The 20194-nt window shown below is 39.2% G+C and overlaps 1 protein-coding gene across 1 annotated transcript in view; it reads left to right on the top strand.

The window, feature by feature from the left end:
* Positions 1 to 203: 203 nt before the first annotated feature.
* ANKRD6 (ankyrin repeat domain 6) overlaps positions 204 to 20194 on the top strand; it is a 187488-nt gene continuing 167497 nt past the window's right edge. The window contains exon 1 of the mRNA XM_016140605.2: positions 204 to 361. The gene's annotated coding sequence lies outside the window, so the exon portion shown is untranslated. The remainder of the gene's footprint in view (positions 362 to 20194) is intronic.

Consider the following 20194-nt stretch of genomic DNA (forward strand, 5'->3'; position numbering starts at 1 on the left):
CCGCTTAAGCTGCGAGCGGGCTGCGGACCAGGGACAGCCCCAGGGCCTCGGGGCCCCACCTCCGACGGTCGCCCACCGTGCCCCGCCGGCCGCTGCGGGGCGCTGCGGCCCCAGCTTCGGAGCCGCGGGCGGGGCGGGGCGGAGGGCCCTGCGGGCGGCGGGCGCGGCGGGCTCGGCCACAGGTAACCTGCGGGAGCGAGGAGCGCAGCCTGGCAAGCGGGCGGCTGGAGGCGGCGGCGCTGGGTGGCGCCGAGGCCCAGGGGCCGCGGGAGTCAGCGGGAGCCCGTCCCCATCGCCTCCCTTTCCCCCCAACCGTGTCCCTGGCATCGGTTCCTGCGGACGTCCAGCGCGGGAGAGAAAGGTACGGTGCGATCTGAGGGCCGGCGCCCCCCGCCCCCACTCCCTGAGGACCTCCGAGCTGGGGAGGACGATGTCGAGGATGGGGGCGCTGCTCTTAGGGCGCCCTAAGATCGCTGTCTGATTGGAGAGGAGACCCAGACGAAGTGCCTTGCCCCCTTTCCTGCGGCCTCAGAGAAAGCCGGGGCCAGAGGGGCGTCTTCCTGGGGTACCTACCTCCCTTCCCGATTTGCTTCAGTTGTTTCCCTAGAATATAGAACTTTGCGAGGGGTCGGAGAGGAGAACTTTCCCGTCTTTGCTCGTACCCTCCTCTTTCTCCATCGAGTTTGAAGAAAGTGGCGGTGTGGGTAGTGTTGCCGAGGGGTCACCAGGTATTTCTCCCGGAAGCGGTCTGCAGGCTCAAAGGAGGGTCCCCACTTGTCTGGCGCTCCCCACCATCCCCGGGCCTTCCGGCCGGCCTCAGAGTGACCAGGCTCGGTTCGGACGCACCAGCAAGCAGTCTGCTTCCCTTCCCCTCACGAAAGGGGTGCAGGGGTGGAAGGGTAGGGGTTTGCCCTCCTGTCCCGGGAACATCCGCTCTGGCTGGAATTAAGCTTTGTAGAGTTAGCAAGTGGCATCTCCCAGGGCCCGAGGAAACAAACTAGTTGTTTGGTTTGAGCTCAGATATCAGCTTATCCGTAAGACACTTGTCTTGGGAATTTTAGTGTAGTGCTTCCGGTAGATTGGGGGGCGGGAGGGGAAATGGAGTTTTATTTGTGACTGGAGAGGGGCTTCAGTTTCCTAAGGCTGATCAGTGTTTTCCTTTGAAGCACAGTGAGGTGGTTCAAGTGGTGGTAAAGAGATCCACTTTGAGGTCATGAGATTGAGTCTTGATGCCACCACTTGTTAGGTGTGTGATTTTGCAAAACCTACTTATTTGAGCCTTAGGTTTTAGAACTGTAAACTGAGTGTATTATACATAACCTCCTAGTATTGGGAAAATGAAATAAAATGATGCTAGTAAAATGTTTGGCGTAATGCTCTTGGACGTTAGGCATCCTTTTTGTAAACCTGTTGGATGATGATATTCATTCATGTTTAGGTAATGTCAAGGCAAACGCACCTTGGTCCACCATGGTCTCACACCGCACTGATTGTCCTTGATGAGAGGTCTCCCACCTTTAAAATAGCAACAGCAGCCTTGTTCTTCTTAAGCTTAGTAGGTGCAACTATACATGTTGAGCTTCTATTATTCCTAGCAGGTGCTTAGCATATGGTCAAAGAATTTTTTAAAAATTAGGGGTATAAATTAAAATCGGAAGAATTTTCTGTCCTCTAGGTCAGTGGTCCCCAACCTTTTTGGGGCCAGGGACTGATGCTCCTGTGAGATTCTAATGCCTGATGATCTGAGGTAGAGCTGAGGCAGTGATGCTAGTGCTGGGGAGTGGCTGCAAATACAGATGAAGATTCACTGGCTTACCTGCCACTCACCTCCTGCTGTGCCTTCTGGTTCCTAAGAGATCACAGACTGTGATTTGTGGCCTGGGGGTTGGGGACCCCTGCTCCAGGTCATAAGTGGAGAGAGAGAGAGTACAAAAAGGGTGAAGAGAAATAAAAGAGACCAAAAAGACAACTCCTTGCACACGGTTGGGAAGTATAAATCAAAGGATAAAGAAATAATAATTTGTTAACTCCTTGTTTGTTGGTGGTAGCACCAAAAAGTACCCTTAGCTTCTAACTTAAACTCATCCACCTCTCCAGAGCCCCTCTAGATAAGCATATACTCAAGTAAAGTAGATAACTTGTGATCCAACTCTGCTTAGAGACAAGGCACACTTCCAACTCCCAAGGCTCTCCCATATAGAAATTCTGGTGTGGCCACTGTGAAATATGCATTAGGAAATTATAAAACTTAGAAGTACAATTTAAAGAAGAGGAACAGAACACACACCCAAGTACCCATCACCCAGTTGAAGAACTAGAGCATCCCCAGGACCTTAGAGCCCCCCAGTACCCCTCCCCATGGTATCCACTCACTTCTCCCCTCAAGGAACCACTAGTCTGGATTCATGTTAATTTTTCTCTTTCTTTTTACACTTAATATCTTACATGTGTTGACACCAAGAAAGACATAACTATCAAGAAGGATCCGGGTGGCTAACTGGGCTCAAATTTAAAAACAGAGCCTAGCAGCTATTTCTAAACTGGAGCTCTTCATGTAAGCCATGCTTCAGGGAGAAGACTGCTCTAAACTACTTGCCTGCTACAGTGAACTGCCTGCCTTCGTTGTATTCCTGCCATCTGAATCAACCCTTATAAAGGAGTTCCTGGAATCATATTTCAACCAATAAGACTGAGACTTTCCCTATTTCATTGGAACTGTGCAGCTATATCCACATTAGTATCTTCACTGACCAATCAGAGCAACTCCATTTTGACCAATCAGGACAGTGCTTTCTTGGAACAGTCTGACTGTGAAGATTTGGAGTCCTCATTTGCATGAAGACAGACCAATCAGTGACCAGGGGCAGGGACTTCTCTTTATATAAGTCATCTCCCCTCTGTCTTGGAGAGTGAGTTTTCCCTTTTTACTGGAGTTGGGAGACAGTGTTAGATCTCTCTAGAGCAGAGTCCTGTCCCAGGGCTGCCCTGCAGCTGTGCTTTTTCATAATTGAGCCGTAACACTATTTAGCTGTTCCACAACCATGTTGTTCTAGCCATGCTGTATTACAGTTGAGCGATTTGCACTGAATAAAGTTTTCCTCACTGTACCTCAAATTGAAAGCACCCCAAATTGGGGACTCCTGTTGGTGTTGAGTTGGTGCCAACAACTATCAGTTGACATATGAAAAATCCTGTAGAAGGAAAGTATCTAAAGAAGCATTCACGTAGAACTTAAAAACAAGATATAGAGAGAAAATACAAACCACAAAAAAGCTGAAAGTATCAAAGTACTGGAATGGGGCAGTTTCTTTCTCAAGCTCCCTCTTCCTTGGCACAGCCTCCATGGGTGTGTTCTGTCTGCATAGGGGAGGCTCAGTCTCTTCCAACATAGCTTGGAGGCTATAATTTTAAAAGCTTTGCTTGAGTCTCTATGAATTGGAAAAACAGTAATTTACGTGCATGTGTTTTAGAAGTTTTTTAAAAAATACAAATGAGATTTGAAGGATTAGGCTGATTTTAACTCAAGTTCTTCCTTTCCTGGTTGTGATCTTTGTGCTGTGGACTTTGTTTTAAGTTATTTTTTCAGGGTCACACAGCTCTCCTTGGTGAATCTTGCACAATGCTGTCACTTCTTTGTTAAAGCAAAGATTCCTAAATGTGGTTCATGGAGCCCTTAGTATCTCAGTAATTTTTCACATTGCCCCTAGATTTAAGTAGTTAGTAGTAGTAAGGTTCAAACGATGTGATAAGTGTTTCTATCCTAACGATAAAGAAGCTGTTTGAAAAAAATAATACACATAAACTGAAAGAAAAAATATTTTTATGTCATTCTTAAATAACCACAATTATAAACGGGATATGTGTGCTTGTACTATTTCATAGGTCTTGGGATCATATTGGATACCACTGCTCTCATTTTGTTTCACGTTAATTTTTCTGCAGCACTTGCTTTTTATCATAGCAACCACTGGAAACCTAAGCTTTGCAAAAATATGGTGTCATTGATAGGAATGTAATGTGATCTAATGTGAAGACTGTGAACTACCTCCAGTTTGTAGGTTCTTAGTGTCCCACATGTTAAGGACACTGTGTATGTTTCCTTTGAAATTTTCAAATATCCTAAATTGCCCTTGCGAATTTGCTACAGCATCTGGAGTACTGATGTACAGTTTGAGAAGAGAATTGTTGGTCTAAGGTAAAACTCCCTTCTGGGAGAGTGCAATTACAAAGGAAAGGGTCTGCTTGAAATAGCCCCAAGTTAAGCTTCTGTGTAGAGTGGGCTAAGTCTTGGTTTTCTCATCTATATAAAATGGAGTGGTTAAAGCCTCCCAGTAGGGTCATTGAGAGGATTAAAATAGATAATGTACATGAGAGTGTCTATAAAGGGCCTGAAATATAATGGTCTCAAGAAATGGTAGCTGTTTAATGATTGTTAAATAGTACTAAATAAATGTCCCGTAGTAGTTATATATCATTGTCCCCTTATAAGAATAGTCAGTGCCTGAAATCTCAATCTTAGCAAATAAGTTGTGAAGTAGTTAGTTCACACTGTAAAATGATTTATCAGTTTTCAAACAGCAAACTCTGGTGTATCACTGTGGCACTTGTTGATTTTTTTTAAACCATCGTGAGAGTGCTTGTTTCCACTTGTCAATATGTCTCTTGGTTTGGGGAAGAGGTCATAACTGACTTGAGGGAGAAGGCCTGAGCCTGGACCAGTGGACTTCTGTTATTGGGAGGAGGGTATATTGTCTTATGTCTTAGGAAGTTTGGACATGGGTTACAGGCCTGAAAGTATTTTGAGTAGGGTTTAATTTATGCATATACTTTCAGCACAGAGAGGCAGATAATCTCCGCAGATGAAACATTTTTGTTAAACTGAAAAGCATCGCATGCTATTTCCTGTCAATAAGTAATACTTGTTAATCGTCCAAGAAAAGGCTGACTTGAATAGTGGTGTCACAGGTGATTGTTATGGTGCCTTTCAGGGGACATAGACCTTTCCTCCCTTGTCCTGTTTATTGTCCAAACCCCAAGCCTAAGTCAGGACCTGCTGATATTTTAACAATTGGTGAGAATACACTTATTAGTGATGTTTCCCCACTGTAGTTGTTAGTTTTTATTATTGCTTTCTTCATCCTTTGTCTTTAGGTGGATTGTTTGTTTTGGTTCCTAATGTTTTTTTTTCCTCTATAAAATTTGGATATTTGTGTTGGGGGTGGGGAGGGAGAAACTATGTGATCCTTGTTAACAAATTATTTTCTTTTTTCCATTCGATGCCCATAGATAAATTATCAGCATTTTCTTTATTGTATTGCTCCTCTTTAAAAAAGTAAATAAAAATTTCCCTGGGTTAGACTGATTATGTCTAATTCTCAACATGGTTTTAGGGTATAAAGTACAAAACTACTTTGCAGATAATCAAACGTGAATTAAAATGAATTGTTTCCCCTTTTTTGTAAACAATTCTTAAAAGCTAAATGGGATTCAACAAGGCCTTTTTTGTGTGTTTGATTTTGTTTTTATAAAGGACATATGCTTTGAGAAATGTTTCTAAAATGAAAAGAAACAAAAGAATAAGGTCAATTTTCCATACAGATATGAAGTAGATAAAAGATGGATATAAACCTAGGTTCTCCTGAGGTTGTGACGTTTTCCACATTAGCGTTAGAAACCCTACTCTCCATCTTCTGGTCCATGTGGATGAGGCAATGGGAGATGGAGGGACACATCCTGGACCTTAGGAGGATGGAAGGGCATCGGATGGCCATCAGAGAACTTGGCATAGTCTTGGCCACCAACTCACTGTGGAGCTGTAGACAATTTCTCAGAGACTCAGTTTTCCCTTCACTTATAAATAAGACGACCAGATGAAAATATTTCTTTTAAAAGTGTATAGTTTTGTGAAATGGTACTTATAGTGTAAAAGCAACACTTTTGTTTTTCTATATTCCTGGAGAGAGGTGCCCTTGAATGAACCTGATGGTTTGTGGACTGAAGAGAACTAGTGAGATTGTTAACCTGATGTAACTTGATGATTTCATTTTATTATGAATATCAGTAGCTTACTGTGTAGTGTCTTTTAAGACTTTGTATGCATGTATTCACATTTTAGAATATAAACCAAAAGTACCATTTTACTTTAAAACTTAATTCCAGGGTCAGATATTTATATTCGTATTTTCGTGAATTAGAGTTTTCAGTTTTCAAAAATGTCTGCATTTTATTCTAACTAGGAAAGTCCCACAGGAATCCGATATGCAAGGAATTGCCTTACGTGATGAGTTTTAGGAGTATTGGGGCTTTTCCCTCTCTTTATCTTTATGAAAGTTTATAGACTTTCTGCAATGAACATATATTAAGTTTATAATCAGAAAAATAAATCACGTTAAAAGCTTTGAAAATTACTCAAGAAAATTCAGTATTAGTCAAATGTATTAAAAGACATAACTTGTTCCCATAATGGAGTTATTTAGATGTTCTAATAACTAAAATGTCTGCTTAATGAGAGATAAAAATGTCATGACAGAGGTGACCTATTTTATCATGCTTCTAAGACAGTGATTTGAATTTATTATTGAGGATAAAAATAAACCAAATCATGAACAATCAACTTGAAAAATTTCATTCAGATTTTTCACTGAGCTAAAAGTTATGTCTCTTTCTTTGTCAGGGATAACATGTCTCATGACAGCTTTTAAACTTATTTTTTAGCTAGAAAATGCCAAGTGAACTGTAAGTCCCCACATGAAATTCTGAATTTGACCCAATTTAGGTAGAGTGCTGAGATGCACTGTATCCTATTTTATATTATGCCATATATAGTGTTAAATATCCAGTACCAAAAGCAGACTTCTTGAGTGGGTATATATGGATGCATTTGAGCATCCTAGATATGTCCTGTCAATAGTTATAGCCATCTTTGGTTAAGAGACATGGACTTAAGAACTCATCGTTTTTTCATTTTAATTAAAAATTTTTTCCATTACAGTCGACATTCAATATTGTATTAGTTTCAGGTATACGGAATAGTGGTTAGACACTTTCATAACTTGCGAAATGATCCCCCTGATAAGTCTAGTATGCACCTGACACCATACATAGTTATTACAATATTATTATTCTTTTTTATAGGCAATGCATTTTATTTATTTATTTATTTATTCATTCATTCATTCATTTTAAATTAAATTTATTGGGGTAACATTGGTTAATACAAATATATAATTTCAGGTGTACATTATCATTTAACATCTGTATGTTCTATTGTGTGTCTACCACCCAAAGTCCAGTTTCCTTCAGCTACCATATATTTGATCCCCTTTACCCATTTCACCCTCCCCCATCCCCCTATTTTGACCCTCTTTACCCTGTCTACCCCCCCCCCCCTCCAACTAGTAACTACTAGTCTATAGTCCTCTGGTAACCACTAGTCTATAGTCCATGTCCATGAGTCTCTGTTTGTCCTGTTCATTTGTTGCTTTTAGGTTTATATCCCACATGTAAGTAATATCATGTGATTTTCATCTTTTTCTGTCTGGCTTATTTCACTTAGCATGATTATCTTGAGTTCCATCCATGTTGTCGCAAATGGCATTATTTCATCTCTTCTTATGGCTGAGTATGATAATATTATTGATTCTATTCCCTGTGCTGTACTTTATATCTCAGTGACTATTTCGTAACCGCCAATATGTACTTCTTAATCCCTCCCCCTTTTTAACTCAGTCACCCAACGCCCCTCCCATCTGGCAACCATCAGTTTGTTCCAGAGCTGACCTTACTGGGTTCGATGTCTTGCTCTGTCACCTATTGGTTGTAAAAATTTTGACAATTTGCTTAACCTCTTTATGCCTGTTTCCTGAGGAAATGGGGTTTTGAAACAGTTCTGTACCCTGATTGTGGTGGTGGTTACACAAATCTATGTATGTGCTAAAATTTATAGAACCACACACACACACAAGTACACACACATACACAGAATAAGTACATGGAAAAAGTGAAATCAAATAAGGTCTACAGTTTAGTTAACATATTATACCAGTGCCAATTTCCTTGTTTTGCTAATTGTACTGTAGTTATGTAAGGTATTATTGGGTTATAGGATACATGGGAATTCTCTGTACTATTTTCCTTATTGTGATAAAATATACATAACAAAATTTACCATTTTAATAACTTTTAAGTATGCAGTTCACTGGCATTAATTATATTCACAGTGTTGCGCAGACATCACCACCATCCATCTCCAGAACTTTTTCATCATCCCAAACTGAAACTCTGTACCCATTGAGCTATAACTCTCTATTCCTTCCCCCCTCTCCCCGCCAGCCCCTGGTAACCACTCTTCTACTTTATCAATTCGACTAATCTAGATGCCTCAGATAAGTGGAATCATACCATATTTGTCCTTTTGTGACTGGCTTACTTCACTTAGTATAATGTGTTTCTGGTTCATGTATTATTTTTACAACTTCTATGTGAGACAAATATTATTTCAAAATAAAGTTTAAAAAAGTTAAAAATTCCATTGATGGTGCCCCACTGCTGGACTGTACCAAGGCACAGAGGTTAGGGAAAGTTCAAGATGGCCAGAAAAGCCAAGGAGTGACATTAGTACCTCTTTTTCTCTCGTCTTCCGTGTCCCTAGTCATTGGAGAAGAGATGTAAGAAATAATAGCTATGTTCTCTCTTGTGTAGGGAAGTATCTGCATTGCTAGTACATTCTTTTACCAATCTGAGGGGTGGCTATTAAATCTGGGCCTCATTGGTGGGCTACAGATGCTCTAAGAGCTCCCGGATTTACATATAAGTATTTAAGTGAATGTTTATATGTATATTTGAGAGGGAATACATTCCATAGCTTTCATCAGATTCTTAAATCACTCCCTAACCCAAAAATGGTTAGTAAGCACTACAAGAAAATACTGTTTTCAGAGCTCTATAGTCTTGTTCACTTGGGTGTCAGCCTCTTTCAGTGCTCTGGTATATCTTTCCTACCAACTCCAGAGGCTTTCTTTCTGCTCAAATCTGGTATAAGCCTGAACAGTTCTTTTCACTCTGAGCTTCCGGCCATTCACCTGTAGGACCTGAGGAACCGAGAATAAACTATCTTGGAGTCCCCAGTCAGGAAGAGAGAGAGCTGAAGTCTGTGCAGGACTCAGCCTCACAACTGCCACATCTCTTTCCTACTCTCCTCAGGCTCCAGAAAAATAAAAAAAATAATACTTGAGGTACATAACTGTGGAAAAACCTCATTAAGTGTCACTGAATGACTCAAGTTCAGTAAATTCTGCCTTGGGGAATGCAGATTTAACTTTAAGATCATCTTCTGATTTACATTTATGTTTTAAATGTACTGTACATATATCATACAATGCATTCTACCTTGTGTAGTATCCAATGATTTAGATGAGCCACTGCATTGATATGTTGTTATAAAAGATGTTAAGTGTCAGAATTTATTTAATAAATAGAGTTATCTAGTCGCTCAGACTGGTTTTTAACTCATATGAATAGATTGCATAAATGTAAAAATTGTAGCTTGCTTTTCTTATTCTTTTATGTTTGATTCCTCAATATTTCATTTAGCTTAGAAACCCTTCGATAAATCATGATTTAACTCTTTTATCTAATTCGAATATATACTGTTAAGGTTGGCTAACTGCTGTAACAAATATCTCCAAATCTCAGTGGCTTAATCTAGTAAAAATTTATTTGTAGCTCATATAAGTTTAAATCTATAATTCCTGGTTGGGCAGCTCTCCTAGTTAGCTCTTCTTCAAGTGACTCAGGAATTAAAAAGCTCCTTTCATTTTGTTTTGCCACCATCTTCAATGTGTTGTTTTCAGTGTTGCTGCAAGAGGGAATAGAGTGTGGAAAAGGTGAACCAGATTAACTACCTCCACCAGCAAGTAAGAACATCACTTCTGCTCACATTCCATTGCCCAGAACCAATTCGTAAGGAGTCTAGGAAATGTAATCCCTGGCTGGACAGCTGCTTCTGAGAAATAATCATTTACTTTGAAAGGGGAACAGAACTCTTTGGTGTATAAGAAGCCATCTTTTATACCAATGTGCTGGTCTTTTTTACTGGTCAGTCAAGTGTAACTACCTTCACATAATTCAATTCTCACTTTACAAACACCTATGTACAAAATGTTATGTCTCTGTAGTGTAAGGTGTGGATGAGACCTCCCTCCATACAGGAAACAGTTGTATCATAATTGCCGTGTGATCAAATAAAAATGGGATTAAGCCATCTAAGTTCATACATTTGTTAGGGAATTAAGCATATTTGATTTACTCAGAGTCATCCACCCATGTAGCAAATTGTTCATTTGAGAAAGATGGTACAGAGGACGATTAGCAAAGAACAAGAATATGCATGTCTTATTGGCTTCATGAATGCTATCATAACAGTTTAAAATTACTTCAAGCTGCTGGCAACAGGCATGTGAAACCTTTTTTCCCTCAAAAAATAAAAAAGCAATGTTTGTCTTGGAATTATTACACAATCACCAAATGTATGTGTCACTTTTATTTATTTGCTTGCAAGGGAAACGAAAGTTGTAAGATTTGAACTTATTTATTAGCTTGAAGTAAATTTCTGCCTAGGAGGGCACCATTGGTTATATTCAGCATCTAACAGCTACCAATGGAGCGTATCAAGGGGTTAAAAAAAGATCTTGTGAAAGATTGTAGTACCCAGTTGGAGTCATGAAAAACGATTCACAACTTTATAATGCTTCATTTATCCATTACTAGTTGAGATTGGACTGTTGTTCTATCTAAGGAAAGAGTCAAAATAATTTATACTTATCATCTTTTAAGTCCTAATTTTCAGAAAATTTGTATTTCATGGTGCCCACGTTGGAATTAAAGATTCACATTATTTGTTAAAGTTCAGCATGTTATAGCCATGGGTCAAATCTAGCCCACTTTTATTTTTCTAAATAAAGTTTTATTAGAGCATAGCCATACTCATTTGTTTACATAGTGCCTGTGGCTATTTTCACACTGCACTGGCAGAGTTGAGAAGTTGTCGCAGAGACGATGTAGCCCACAACACCCAATATGTTTTCTCTCTTTTCCTTTATAGAAAAAGTTTTCTAACCCCTTCACTAGACTTAAAATTAGCATACCTTGGTTTGAGAGTGACTCTGGTCCTAGTTAGGATTTACTTAATCTCTCTGGCCCACAGTTACCTAACTCTTATAGTGGAGATAATAAAACTACCTAATGAGGAAGTTAAAATAAAGTAGATTTTAAATTAAATGATCTCAGGCAAGTTACTAAATTTTTCTTCTAGTTAGCTATCTAGCTTCTTTAGACCAGTACTTTTCAAACTTATGCATAAGAATCGTATGAGGAATTAAAATTCAAAGATCCACCTTCACTCCCTAGATTCTGACTTAGTTGGTCTAGGGAGGTGCACATTTAAGAATAAGCGCCCCCGATCATGATATAAGTGGCCTACACTTTAAGCAACTCAGGCCCTTGTGGCAACTTGTCTTTTGGTCCCTAGAATAGTTTCTCTGGCAGTTCTAGATATGCTTCTTGTCTTACTCAGTATCGAAGCCTTGCCTACTTGATAGGAGAGCTTGGAACCAGCAGGGGAATGCCCAGCGGGCATAAATCATCAGCATTCCGAACTTGTGCAGAGAGACCCAAGCAGTGGGCTTATCCTATAAATCAAATCATTCACTGCCTGACCTCACCTATAGAGCCATCTGCGGCCTTGCTCCCAGATAGAAATAATGATAGGAAGGAAAGTTGGCCCTGGGGCTTTAGCAAATGTGACTGGTTTACGTGGGAGCACAGTATGCCTCTTGATACTAAGAGAGAACAAATTAAAGCTAAAATTAGCATATGGCCCTGTGTTCGCTGTCTCTTTTTAATATCAAGGCAAAAATTAATAGCAGGAGAGGAAGCCCCTAAGTCCTGGTGCTTTGTTGGCTCTTTAAGAACGAATACTTATTTAATTGTCCATAATTTTCTTAATCTTCAGAAGGTATTATCCTGGGTTACATGTTACTTAATGAATAGCTTGCTCGCAGAATCCTTTGGTTTCCTCCATTTGTTATTCAAAAACTTAGTAAAGAGCTGCAAACCCAGTAATGAATAATACCAAAGTCCTTGACACCTGTTGGGATTTTAAACAATATGGAAAAAAAAAAAAAAAACAAAACTGAGACCCCCACAACCCCCAAAACCAAAAATATAAAAATAAATTGAAACTTGAAGGAAGAATCAAAGACTCTCACCCTTAATACTTGAGTGGAGCTGTGTTGCTGCCGTTAAGACCACTGTTTTAAAACAGGATCAGGTGCCTTTAAACATTTTTCATTTTTGCTATCCTGCTGAAATAAAATCTGGATGTTTGATTGGACATAAGCCAGGTTATTTTGTACTTTGAAATGTAAGTAAATACTTTATCATCCAATGAAGAACTTGTAGCTAATTAGACACCGTCCTGTTGGGAGACATCTAGGGAAACTGATTTCAAAAACATTTCAAAAACCCTGTATAAGATTGTCTAAGGATTCCTTTAAATAGTGACTTCCCTTAGATTCAGGATATTTAATGCATGATTAGAATTACTAAAATTTAAACTATACCCTCTTTTCAGGAGCCTATCATTGCTAGGAAGTTAAGAATACGATTGTGGAACACATCCTCAGAAGGCTGTGAAATAAACAGCCATGTTCTATTGTTATTAAAATCATAGCTCTAGATCATTCCTGTCTCCACCTATGAAGTATGTAACCAGTCTGATTTATCTCTAGATGGCACAATTTTTTTTCTTTCTATTACTAATTTCTTAAGAAAAGTTCATTTTGAAGAAAGCTTTATCTTCAAAATTTGATTTTTTTTAGACTATTGGTGTTTTTTTAAATTGAGATATAATTGACATGTAACATACTAGTCTCACGTGTACAACATAGTGATTTAATATAGATATAACAGTTAACATCCATCACCACACATAGAATATTTTTATAATAATATTATTTTGATATGCCCAAAATCAATTGTCTTGATGCTCATTTCTGTTTTTTAAAATCCTAAATGTACCGGTTTACATTATTCCTTTGGTATTTAAAGACTCAAAAACACTAACACTGTACTTGTAATTGATTGTATTAAAAGAGACCATGTTTTTATGCATCTAAAAATAGAACATAAAATACTGTATCAGGTTTTGCCCCAGGGCTTCTGTGCAGTTTCTTATTATGTCCCTCTTTCTCTAGCCTTTTGAAATTGCTTTAATGTCAGGGACATTTACTTTGAGAGTAAGAAAATAAATCACAAGAGACTTTTAGTGTTTGTTCTGAATTTACTAGCCAACTAAACTGAATGGAAATTAGAGTTCCAGTTATATAAGGTATCCTTGTTAGTGTTAATGAAAGCTGTATATGAAGTGGAGAGAAAAATGTATTCTCCAAATCAGTAAGCGAATAGAAGCCATGATGGATTTCGTATGAAAAAAGTGAACTAAAAGGCTGTTAGGGTATTTAAGTGAGGGGGAAAAACGTTATGTTGTAGTGCTAAATCTAGAAGGAAAAACCAAGTATTGATTGTAACCTAGTGTGATATCATAAATCCACAGCACTGCTGGCTTGGCAACACAGAATAAATGGCATTCATTAAAGTTTGAGTGTATATGTTGCCCTAGGATCAGGGAAGCAAAATATTTTACTGTTCTCTGAAAAACTTAATCTCTCCACCTGAAAAATAATTTGAGAAAAAAAAATTTTAAGATTGGTGACTCTTGTCCTTCCTATTTTTTTTGTCTTTTCCTTTCTGATTAGCATTAAGTAATGTAGCTTAAAACCCCAGGCCTCCACATTCAAACCTACTGAATTACCTCTCTTGAAAATAGACAATAAAGATGTCCTTTAGGGGAAGTCGGTTTCATGAGAGACTGACAGGCTTTAAAGAGGAGAGCGCAGACCTGGCTGCCAGGAAGGTCTGGGTTCTGGTTTCATGTCTGACAGCAGCCTTTGTGCCCTCTGCCAAGTCCCTTTCCTACTTCTGTGGCTTTTCCTTTTCCTTTTCTTTTAGAAAGGTGGCCACAGATGGGTCGCCTGCTCTCACGGATTTGAGACACAAAAACATTTTTGTGGCTTACCAATTTATTATAAGGCAAATAGCCGCTGCATTGGTCAGGAAAGAGAACTTTGCCGGTGACCCCAGAAGTGCTTCCTTGTGTCGCATCTCAGTCTAACGTCCTCGCTTCTTGAAAAGTAACTGTAGACAGTGCTCACTTTGCATGGTGCCGAGGTACTGTAAAGATATCAGTGCCTACTGAAACCGTGATAAGCTATCTTAATAATCAATGGGGGAAATTGCGATTGTTCTGGGACCTTTAAACAAACATTTGGTCAAAACATTGAAAACTCTTATTATATAGGGAAATGAAAAAAATAGGAAAATTTAATGCGTCATAATTCAGACCATTAGCAACAGTGACGATTAAAGTTTTATTTCTTTGTAAAAATTTATTAAGAGTAGTTTGAACAGTATTTGCCTTCTTCCTATCCTCTGTGCTGCAGAACAAGCATCTTTTCTATGCCTCAATGAATTTTCAGACTCCTTTTGAAGTTTGGATCAGTTTTCAACATTTTGTCCTTTGTGCTTTCAATGTTGTAAAGTATCTCCAAGAGTTCTTTAATATGACGTTTTTTAAAAATTATTTTTAAATTTAGTTTCAAGTATACAATACATTGGTAAGACATCTTTATAGTTCATAAGACCATCCCCGCAATTGCTCCCTCCCTCCCCTGACCCTCCACCTGGCCAATGAATTAATGCTAACTGCATTCCCTATGCCGTGCTCCCTATCCCCGTGACCATCTCTCAGCTACTCATTTGTACTTGTTTAGCCCTTCATCCCATTCTTCCAGCCCCTCTAACCCTCTCCCCTCTGTCCATCACCAAATCGTTCACTATATTTGTGAGTCTGTTTTTGATCAGTTTGTTCTTTTTATTTCTTAGATTCCGCATATAAGTGAAATCATACAGTGTTTATCTTTCTCTGTCTGACGTAAATACCTTCTAGGTCCATCAAAGCAATATCTTTTTCTATCCTCTTCCTTTTCATATGTAGGGATCTTGTTTTCTTATCTTTTCAGCCACTCTGTCTTTTGGCTAGAGCTCTTAATTCTTTTCCATTATTGATAGGAATGTAGTTGTTACCATTCCTTATTCCTGTTTTTGATACTTTTTTCTCTTCTTAAAGAAGTTCCTCCAACATTTCCTGTAATACTGGCTAGGTTGTGATACATTCCTTTAGCTTATTTTTGTCTGGGAAGCTCTTTATCTGTCCTTCAACTCTAAATGATAACTTTGCTGGATAAAGTATTCTTGGTTGTAGATCCTGGGTCTTCATTCTATCAAATATTTTTTGCCACACCCTTTTGTCCTGCATAGTTTCTTTTGAGAAATCAGCTGCCAGTCTTATGGATGTTCCCTTATAGGTAACTATCTGTTTTTCTCTTGCTGCTTTTAATATGTTTTCTTTGTATTTAACTCTTGATTTTTTAATTATGATGTGTCTTGGTGTGGGCCTCTTTGGATCCCTGATTTTTGGAATTTTCTGAGCTTCCTGGGGTTTTATGTCCATTTCTTTCACCAGGTTAGGAAAGTTTTCCATCATTATTTCTTCAAACAGCTGTTCAACATCTTGATTTTCTTTAGTTATGCTGATCAGACGACTATTTGGAGCCTTAATAGTGTCACATATCCTCCTTAAATTATTTTTATAGTCTTGGCATCTTTTTTTCTTGTCATTCTGATTGAGTGTCCTGATTGGCTTTCCTGTCCTCTTTTTCATTCACTTCGTTTATTCTATTTAATATATTTCTCATCTCAGATAATGTGTTCTTCATTTCAGACTGGTTCCCTTTTATAATTTCCATTTCCATTTTTATGTTTTTTATCTTTGTTGAAGTTCTCACTGAATTTATCTACACTTCTCAAAAGTTAATTGAGCATCTTTATAACCAGTATTTTGAACTCTGCATCTGTTAGATTACTTGACTCCATTATATCTGGATCTCTGTTCTATTCTCTCATGTGGTTTCTGCTTCTTTGTCTTCCCATTTTGGCTGCCTTTCTGTGTCCGTTTCTATGTACGAAGCAAAGCTCCTAAGTATCCCGGTCTTATTAGTGTGGATTTGTGAAGTAGGTTTCCAGTGGCACAGTCTTGAGAGGGGATCAGCTACAGGCTAAACTTAGTCCAAGCCTCTACCCCTCCAGGGCCACCTGTTAAGATTCAGTAAGCAATCTACAGATGCTGTGTTTATAGTTACCTCAAAGGCCACCCCAGAAACCAAGTCTGCCTCCAATGTGAGTCTCAACAAGGAGCACCTGACTTGCTGAGGGTACACCTGGATGTGGCTTGGGTGGGGCCACGAGTTGGGGGAGATGGGGTTACAGGGAATCCTCTGGGTGCAGCGACCTGTATTGTCCAGTTTGATGATGTCACGGCTATGGCAGTGCTGTGTCCGTGCACTGGAAGTGGGGAGGGCTTAAAAGAGACCAATGGATAGTGCCGGCACTTTTGTACAGAGTGAGTCTCCTCTTAGCCCTCACTGCAACAATGTCTCCCTATAAGTCCCTGGGGCTCCCTGTGTGCAGCCAAGTGAGCTCTAGTGCTCAGAGCACTAGAAGCAGCCCCTTTGAGAGGCTTGTGCCACTGCCTCTGTCTCACTCAGCTGCTAGGGACCGGGTAGCCCCACCTCCTTGCGCTGGACTACCTTCTGCTGTTGCAGGGTGTTTTCTTGGATAGCTCCCTAGTTGTATGGCTTGTTCCTCTAGATCCTAGGTGATTTTTCCTTGCTGCTGCTTCTTGTTTCTGTCACAGCTTTGATTGGGTTGCCAGAGTTTCTATCATCTATACCATTTTTTTTCTCCTCTAATGTAAAGTTTTTGCTGGCCTTATCTCTTCATCCTTTTCATTTCAGCCACTTTCGCTCATGTATGTAAATAAGTTCCCTTCGTTAAATTTCTCTGGCTGCACATCTAGTGTCTTCAAATGGTGGCATGTCAGCATTCCTTTGGTCAGCTATTTCTTCTATAACTCATTCATTCTATCCAAATTTTATTTCTAATTTTACCACTTTTTATTTCTTTGCTACACTTTCTTCTCTATTGGCCAATTTCCTCTTTCAGTTGTTCATTTTGGTAAAATACGATGTGGATTTATCACTGGGAGACAAAGAGGTAACACAAACACACAGTTTGTGTGCGTGTGTGTGTGTGTGTGTGTGTGTGTGTGTGAACTGAGTAACAGATAGGTGGGCCAGTCACTGACAGACTTGAAAGAAGTGATGTGATTGCTCACTGATCATGATGGACATCTATTAATTACATAGTGATTTGTAGTCTGAAGAGCTGTCATTGAGATTTGTACCTTATGCAGTTTCTCAAAATTAGTATACTGTGGCAAGTGAGATTTGAACCATGTTCTTAGAGGAGTGGAATAATTTAACTAAACTGTAAGAACCGAAATTGTATGTACTAGAGCCATATAAAGTGAAGGCTGCCTATATTTTTCTAACTTGGATAGTAATCACTTCCTTGTACTTTTTTATAGATCTGTTACCCAAGAGCGCATCTTTAGACACCATGGTTTAGGGTTGTTTCTTCAAATGTTTTTGTTATGTCTTCTAAATCTTTTTTTTTTTTTTAATCTATGGATTTTCCTTTTTATTAGTTTGCCAGGGCTGCCATGCAAAGTACCAGGGAATGGGTGGCTTAAGCAACAGAAATTTATTTTCTCACAGTTCTGCAGGATGGAAGTCCCAGATCAAGGTGTTGGCAGGTTTGGCTTCTCCTGAGGCCTCGTGCAGATGGCCACCTTCTTGCTGTGTCATCGTGTGCTCACATTCCTGATGTGTCTCCTATAAGGACACCAATCCTGTTGGATTAGGGCCTACCTTAACAGCCCCTTTATCCATAATTACCTCTCTAAAGGCCCTGTCTCCAAACGTAGTTATATTCCTAGGTACTAAGGGTTAGGGCTTCAACATATGAATTTTAGGGGGACACAATTCAGCTTATAACACTTTCCATCCCTTTCTTTCCTTTACTGCTTATCTATCAAAATAAGCTGTTTGACCACTAGTCACATAAAACATAAGCCATAAGTCTTTTTATTAAAGAGTCAGACTTATTCATGAAGGATACCATTAAAGATTAGGCCCAGATCATGTTAGGTAAAATTATGTCCTAGTTACTGAGGCTTTATAACAAATGACCCCAAAACTGGACAGCGTAAAACAACAGTACTTATTTATTATCTCTCACAGTCCGTTGGTCAGGAATTAGAGAGTGACCCAGCTGAGAGGTTCTGACTCTGGTTTCAGATGCAAGCTAGGGCTATTGCCATCTGAAAGCTTGACTAAGGTTGGAGGATTTACTTCTAAGATATCTCACTCACATTGCTGGCACGTTGGCGATGGCTTATTGAATGTCCTCATGGCATGGCTGTTGTTTTCCCTTGAATCAGTAACACAGGAGGCCAAGACGGAAGCTGCAGTGCATTGTCACTTCTACAGTGTTCTATTGGTCACACCGACCCCGCCTTGATTCACTGCAGAAGGGGACTCCACAAGGGCATGAGTACTAGGAGGTATAGATTAATGGGAGCCATCTTGGAGACTGGCTGCCCTAAATTAGATGGGTAAAAAGGTGTCTTGCTTTTGGGAAACCTGTTTGCAAGTCTCTAGCTTCAAATGCTTGCTTACCTTACATGCATTTCATCAAAACTGACCATGTCAAAAAATTAAATTAACTTTCTATTTCACACTTAATGAGTTAATATTTTTAAGTGTTTTCAAGATAACTAAAAGCATCATATTAATCTGAATACATACGTTTATCTATTAGTAGATTTCTTTTTAGCTTTGTCATTCATTCATCTGAGATACTGGTCTTAAATGGTGGATCCTAAACAAATGAAAAGAAGATTTCTAATTAATCTGTTTTAATGGTAAAACTAATAAATGAAAATTATGGGGAAAAACCGGTGATAGTTTTGAGCTATAACTTTATGGAGGAGTTGAATGTATGTGAAATTCCACTCATGGACTATGGTCTTGCCTAGTTCTTGGCCTGTGATGTGCCCTGGGGTTCAGCACCATGGGCAGCTACTTCTGCTGTCCACCTTGGGTTGGGTCCACACTTTGAATTAAAAAGAGTGGTGGTAGAGCAACCTAGGCAATCTGGGAGGGTGTGCACTCCTGGGAGTGTAGGTGCCTTGTGTCCTGGTGGTTCACAGAGTTCATCTTCATTTGTCTTTCTTTTCCCCAATAGCCTCTGTCCTTTCAAATTACCATGTCTTTAAGTTCATCTCCTCAGTTTCCATAAATCCAGCAATAAGTCCGATGAGCCTCAAGTTAATCAGAAGTTCCTGGTTCAGAGGACTGCAGTGTCCATTCTCGGTCCAGTCCTCCAGCCACTACTTCCTCTTCCACTAAGGATCATTTATCTATACTTGTAAGGTTTTTATTTAAACATGGTGACAACTATAAGCAGAGATGTTAAGCTTCATCTTTACTTCTTTCCATAAATATTTACTCTGCTCTATTATTATGGACAAAGAAAGCAGACAACAAACAGTATTTTAAATGTTTCTCCAATGATGCTGTTACTGTATAAAATTGATTATTATCCTTAAGCTTAGGGAGCATACATTCTAGGAAATAAAGCATTTTACTTTTGATTCAAAGACCTCACTTTTCTTTGTGGCAGTCTTTTAGATATTGTCCTATTGGGACTCTTCCTCAGATTTTCAAAGCGAGGGTCTACTTGGCTTTTTCCTAGAGCACAGCAGAAAGAGAAATAATGAGACCTGAAAGATCACAATCACAGAGGCAGGAAACTTGCCTCACAGTGATCCATTTGGAATAGTAATGTAGTTGTCATCAATGAATGACAAATTTAGTTTTCTTTTTTTTTTTTTTAAGAGAGAGCGAGAGAGAATTGGGCAATAGTTATAAGCCAAATCAACTTAGATAAGCAACTGTTAAAATCAGAGGAGCTTCGAAAACGCCTTGTAGGTTGACAAGATTTAGGAAGTATGCATTTAAAAAAACTTAACTAGTTAGGATCATCTCAGAATGAGACACAGTGGAGGGGGAGAGAAGGAAATGAAATAATCTCAGAGTCACGTTATCCATCCTTG

The sequence above is a fragment of the Rousettus aegyptiacus genome, unplaced genomic scaffold (genome assembly GCF_014176215.1).
Source record: "Rousettus aegyptiacus isolate mRouAeg1 unplaced genomic scaffold, mRouAeg1.p scaffold_m13_p_1, whole genome shotgun sequence".
In the NCBI taxonomy this organism is placed as follows: domain Eukaryota; kingdom Metazoa; phylum Chordata; class Mammalia; order Chiroptera; family Pteropodidae; genus Rousettus; species Rousettus aegyptiacus.